Consider the following 6,899-nt stretch of genomic DNA (forward strand, 5'->3'; position numbering starts at 1 on the left):
GTTATATAATTTATATTTTATACTTGAAATAACATAACCTCCAAATATACGCATATAAAGTGGCGCGCGAAGTATTCAAATCATGAGAATCGCACAGCATCGAAATCTGAAAATATTAAAATCCCAATCTGTTCATTTTATTTCAAAGCAGATAGAGATATAAATAGAACCGCCGAAGTGCCCCGACCGGCAATCGTGCACCTTCGAGTTTTCATATTCAGAAGAGGAGAAATGGGTTGCGCGCGCAACTCAGTCATTTACATCGTCTCCTACTATATTCACACGGACATAACCCTGTCATAGTATTGGACCACATCTCGTTTCATATCTGGGACCACTGCAATGCAATAGATACGAACTTTTTCCAGCACCTTTATGTGATAGTTGTTCTCTTTCTTTACAAGAAAATCAGTTTCTTTAAGGAAATTAAATTTAATTGTCCTACAGAAATTGACAGATGAATGTGTATTGTTCGGCCAAATAATATCATCATCTGCTTTTAATTAGAGAGGGACAAAGGAAATCAAAAAGAAATATTTATCCGTGAAAAGGCTCTTGTGATAGCTGATGTTTTCTTCACTCTCAGAATCACTGTTATAAGATTCATCGTTTGCATCCACATCATCACTCTTCTTTGACCACTTTTGCCGTGTCATCTGATGCGCAGAAGCACTGTCCATACCCCACTTTCCAAAGAGCACTAGTTTTTTTACCAAAAAGATGAGCGAGATCATCTTTTTCCATTTGCAAGAAGATTCGCTTAACTGTATGGCACAGTAAACTTATGAAATGGACACTTGCTCCTAAATTAGATGCCTCTATATGCTCACGGTTTCCTAGATAACAAGCTTTTTTCGCTTCGAAGATCTTTAAATACGACGGATATGAATCATTGCCAGTTAATTGTTCATTGTACTTTGTTAGCTTTTCGTATTTCCTCTTCGACAGACCTAAATCCACGTACATCGCTAAGATTCTTTGCAATTTATTCTCGTCATTATCTTCTTTACGAAACTGCGTCCGAGATTCGCTATCAGACTTATTTTTGATCAATGAAAGTGCTTTGGATACTTCTTCCTTGCTATAAGTTGAAGCAAGTTAATGGACGGCCTTTTCTTCGCCTTTTCGGATCCATCTTCAAATGATAATAATCGTGGTCTTTCTTTCTTTAGAATATTAGTTAAACCTTTTTTTGGATAGGTGGGCAAGGAAAAGGTACCTTGAACTCTGCTTCTAAGAATGCAGCATGATTTTGAACAAACAATGTTTTTTTCCTACAGACACTTTTCATTTTCTATTATACAAAGGCATAAAAGCGTCAACCAATTTTTTTCTTATAACCATTAACTGACTTTCATCAAGAGAAGACGTAACATTAATATTATCCAAAATCAAATCTACTTTGTTACATTTTGATTGCGGATCGCTATTACTAATGATTTCACATAAGTGCTGATTTTTTATTCTGTATTCCATGTTAAAAAATAATTCGAAGGATTCCCTCAATATCTCCGTAGAAACACGCAGTCTGTTTGTGAACGTCTTCCATGAAGCAACATCAAACAAATGCAGAAAAACAAATCAACAACGACTTGAAGTTCCTCCTGCTACATTCAACTGTTTTTAGGTATAGTGGATACCAAAAACAATCTATTTGTAGCTGCAGCAACTTCAAGTGGTTCCTGATTTTATTTGCTTCATTTGTTTTATTTTATTTCAAGAAAGATTTATTTGCAAGCTGTCTTTGCCAAGACATTTTCAGTTCATTCCGCAAAAAAACCTAGCCTATTAAAAAAAATGGTAAAAATGTGTATTTGTTCATAAATTTTTTAAAAATAATTACCAGTTTCTGTCACTATTAAAAATATGTCAGCAAAGAGTCTTTTGCAAGACATTTTGCATTGATTCCGCAAAAAAATCAGAGCTATTCATGAAAAAATGGTCAAAATGTGCATTTGTTTATAAAAATTGTTTAAATAATTAGCAATTATTATCTATTCCTAACTTATTGTAAGCGCACATCATTATCTGTGATACTTTATACAAAAGCTATGGGTTAAAACTAGCTAATCATTGCGAATCACGAAAAAATGACTTTTGTGAATTAATTTATTTAGAACATTATTAAAAATTGTTGTAGTTACTCTAACCCACTGGAAATTATTTTTAGTTACTTATTTAATTGATTTATGACCTTTTTTAATGAATTTGAAAGTCCTAGAAAAAATGGTATCACGGAAAAGTTTAGCAACAAAAAGTTATAACTTTGTTGTTCAATAAAAAATTTACGTCAAGTCAAATTAAAATATATGCAGTTACTTGTTATAATTGGAAGCCTTACGGTCATTTCTAAAAAAAAACATCAAAATTCGTTAAGAATTGCACTGTCGGTCGACTTTTGTCCAAAAAGGTGCTTTTTTCCCACTGTGCATCGGTCTAATTCCAAAACGTCATTTATACATTGCCGAATAAATAGTCTGAAAGAAGTCGACCGATAAGGTTTTTCCTGACCAATACTAACAATAAAATAATAAAAGAGAACAATAACTGCAATTTGTTGTAAGAGTTTTATCTAATAATTTAAAGCTTTGAACAGGAATTTTTTTGTAACCTAATTACTAGATTCGCTTCATACGCTTGTATTATCTGTTATAATTATCTTTTTTCAAATCTTTCGTAAGACTTGATGCATTACAAGTTTCAATATTTTTCTATCAAATTTGTTTATTACAATAGCAATTACAAATTTTATTTGAGGGAACTCCTGCATATCGAATCGCAGCCATTATGATGGAGAAAATAGTGTTTCCTGTGCAGTTGTTCACTAATCTCAGATTAATTTAATTATTTGTAAAATTTGTTTATAGCAATCAACATGAATAAGAAATTGATCACTTATGCTCTTTCAGCGCCTATGTATTTATTTCTATCGATTATAAGTTTATACAAGTTATTTGTGCAAAGTTAAAACAAAGGAATTGTTAAAAATTTATTTTTTTACTTTTTTTCTTCGAGCAGTTTTTTTTACACAAACATTTTTAAATCGACCGGAATTGATATCCACAGAATGTACTAAAATCTGATATTATGTATGTAATCTGAGTATTATGCTAATAAAATGTTGAATTATAATTGAATTTGTCAAGAACAATCTAGACATTGGAACACAAATGATATTAGATATTATTTTCACTCTCTTTTTTTACAATAATGCCGTAGAGGATTATTTACTTGAGGGCTTAGAAGCTCTACTCTATAATTCAACTTGATGGTGCGTTGGATACCTACTGGAGTTTCATGGACTTCTTCTTTGGTCAATGGAGTAATCGTGCCACTTCGCATATTTAATTTAACCCGTTTTTTTCTTTCATGATGATGTCTGTATATTCCGGCAAGAACATTATGGTCCTCCAATATTGCAAAAACATCGCCATCAAAAGTTGATACTACAATCTGTTCTAGGGTCGGCACAGGCCCATACGTATCGTTTTTCTGTCTGATTTTAATTGATTTATTTGCAGGAAAAGTGTATCTTTTAAGTTCGAATATCCGGCGGTAATTCCTTAAGGAAATAAGACGTATAAATCTAAGTTGCTCAAGTCCACAACCATTTCCGTCAAGTGTAGGAAGCCTTATAGAAGGAGCTATCGAACTGGCAGGAAGAGTAGCTCTTGACGAAGGAGATCTGGACCTGATGCGAAGAGGATGACCGGCAGGAGGAATAGAATTCTCAGGAAACTGATTTCTTTCAGAACTATAAGAAGACGTTTCAGCACGAGGAACACCAGGAATGAGTTCGCCATTAGGCAAGCATTCAAATTGTGAACTTAGCACTGCAACAAGCAGAGAGAACTACTAAACTAACCAAAAAATTCTAGTGACTAACTATTCGTATCTTAATCATTGTGGCCCGTTTTAATAAAATATTTTTAATTTTCCCTCTAAAACAGGATCATAATTATGGATGGCAATGGATGTCTTTAATAGTAAACTGTGTATGTTTGATTCCTCTCTACAGCGTTGACGTCAGCAGTCAGTGTACTTTTCGCAACAGGTATTAGCAGCGCTGGGCGACGACGCACATTGGGGACGGAATGTTCAAAACCACAAACAATTCGCAAATCTTAACCAAATCGAACAAAATTTTCCCAAAAATTTTTGTAAACGAATTTTAAAGAGAATGGCGAAGTCAAATTTTTCAAAATAATGTGTTTAAACAAATATTTTAAACAATTATTCCCAGAGTTGCAATATAAATGTCCAAAATGATGCAAAACAACATAAACCCTAAACCCATAAACCTTAAACCGATAAACCCTAAGCCTATAAAGCCTAAACCGAGATACCATAAACACATAAACCCTAAACCGATAAACCCCAAATCCATGAACCCTAAAATCTTAGACTACAAATAAAAAATCTACAATTTCTAAACCTACAAACGCTAAAATCCAAGACTTTATATTATAAACCTTTGAATTCTAAACCCATAAACACTAAGTCTACTAATTTCTAATCTACAAAAATTAAACCTCAGGGCCACATATGCGATAACTTTCAACTCTAAAACAATGATTTGATGTAGTGTCATGCCAGACACATGATAATTGAATCTAAAAACCCTCCAAGTATTTTTTTAAGCGTTTTCTGATAAAAAGCATGGTGCGAGAATTGTCATTTGTTTTTGGCTTATGCACCAAAACTGAAAACAATCGCGGCAATCGTCACGAATATAAAGACCTTGGGCATAACAGGAAATTTAATACGCGAAAGTGTAGCAGGATTTATACAAATGCAGATTTAGATAATAAATTCTTACTTTCTTCAGACCCATATATTTCTCATATGAGATACAAGATGAAAAATACAATACGTCAAATCAATAACGCAGCAAAAGATATGTTAATTGAAGAATAAGAAAAAAATGATTCTGAGTTTTAAGCTCCTTATTTATAAGTTTTAGTTATTAGAGTTAATAAAAGACTTAATAACACATTTTTTGCAAAACTAATGGCAGACTTGAAATTAGAGCACGGAAAACCCCTTTAGTTAACGTATGTTGTATTTGTATTATTATTCATTTTATTATAGCCGGTTGGGCTACATTTTTCTCGAATCACATAGTCTGGGGCCGGCCGGTTACTGGCCGGGCCAACCCTGGTTATATCCCATGGTCGGGAGCCAGCTGGGCACTGGTCAGGTTAATGTTTTTTGTAGAAATTACACATTTTTTAAGAGCCATGATATTATCAAAGACGTAATTATGGATGCCAGATAAATTATTAATTGAAAATTATAATTTAAAGATTTATTATATCAGTCAAACAAAAATGAGCATTTTTAAATTCTTTAAAAACACATTTAATTTTTTCGAATAATTTAACATTTTAAATTAAACTCTTATCGATTCTGCTATGTGCAACAACACAAATGATACAATTTTCATCAACTTCTCTATATTTAGACAATTGTTAGCCTGTACAATTTCAAATTTACCGCAATATATAGCGCCTGCTTTGTCTGTCGTCTGCTTAGACACTCAGTAATTTTTAGTTTCGCACCTGGAACGAGAATGCTCCTTGCACTCACGTCGCGTCCTCTCTTTGAAGTTCGCAAATAAAATCGAGACTCGTTGTTAAAATCAACCTTATTTCAGTAACTATTTTGAATCCCCCACTTATTGCGCGAATAATTATTATTTTTAATTAAAATATAGTCTTGTGTATACAGTTCTTACTTTCTTCCTACCTAACCTTAAATCACCACGTGGCTTCCAAATTCCTATGAGATTCTATCATCAGGGAATAAAATTCTACTCCAATTTTCTTGCCAGAGTTGGTTCACTTGATTTGACTTTTAAAGTTTACCGTAATCTTTACGATGAGCTTCAAAGACAAAAAAGTTACCAATTTCTCGCCTGAAGCAACATTTCTTAACAGCTTTTTAGCCGGATTACCCGACCGGATCCTGGCCGGTATTGAAGCCGGGATCCGACCAGTTTACCGTGATGTTTTTAACCAGATCCCGGCCGAATTCCCCGACCAGCGCCCGGCTTAAAGCGGGGCTATCCGGCTGGGACCCGGCCGGATTCCTGATTGGATTCCTACACGGGTATGGTTGCAAGAAATTGTATTTTAAATATAAAATATACTGCTTCGGACACATTTTTCAAGTAGAATTAGATTTCAGGATTTTTTTTTGCAAAAAAATTAAAATTAGCAATAATTTATTTAAACAAATTGTTTGAACACATTTATTTTGCAAAACTAATGGCAAATTTAAAATAACTATGCCTCAAACTCCTTAAATTCTATATGGTTTATCTAGTTAATGACCCGAAATCTTATATTCACGAAAGGGTTATACAATTGAGTTGTGAAAAACTTGATTTCGCCATATTTTGTTTTTAAAAAATGTTTAAACAAATTATTTTTTTAAATCTAGCTTTGTGAGTCTCTTTGTAATTCAATAACAGACATTTTTGGCTGAATTTTGTTTTATTTGGTTAAGATTTGCGACCTGTAGGTGGGTTTGAGTGAAATTATTGCTATATCCCGAATGTGCGACGCATTTCTTCTTTCAAATTCAATTTAGTGATAGACTCATAAAAGCTCCGATTATTACTGGAATTCGAGATGCCACAAAAAAAATACGCAATTTTGCAAACTCATTTTGAATGTCAGTTATGTTCCCTATCTTGATAAATGTAAAAACTGAAAAGCAGTTGAATTAAAGAGATGATAACATACAAATATATTCAGATGATATATATATATATATTTATATATATATTTGTTAATATTATACTATTATATTCACCAATAGAATTAAGGAAGATCGCCACGAAGAAAACCCGACTATAAACGACCACCATTCTGTCCAAGCAGAGGACAAACTGA

This window comes from Belonocnema kinseyi, chromosome 8 (genome assembly GCF_010883055.1).
Source record: "Belonocnema kinseyi isolate 2016_QV_RU_SX_M_011 chromosome 8, B_treatae_v1, whole genome shotgun sequence".
In the NCBI taxonomy this organism is placed as follows: Eukaryota; Metazoa; Arthropoda; class Insecta; order Hymenoptera; family Cynipidae; genus Belonocnema; species Belonocnema kinseyi.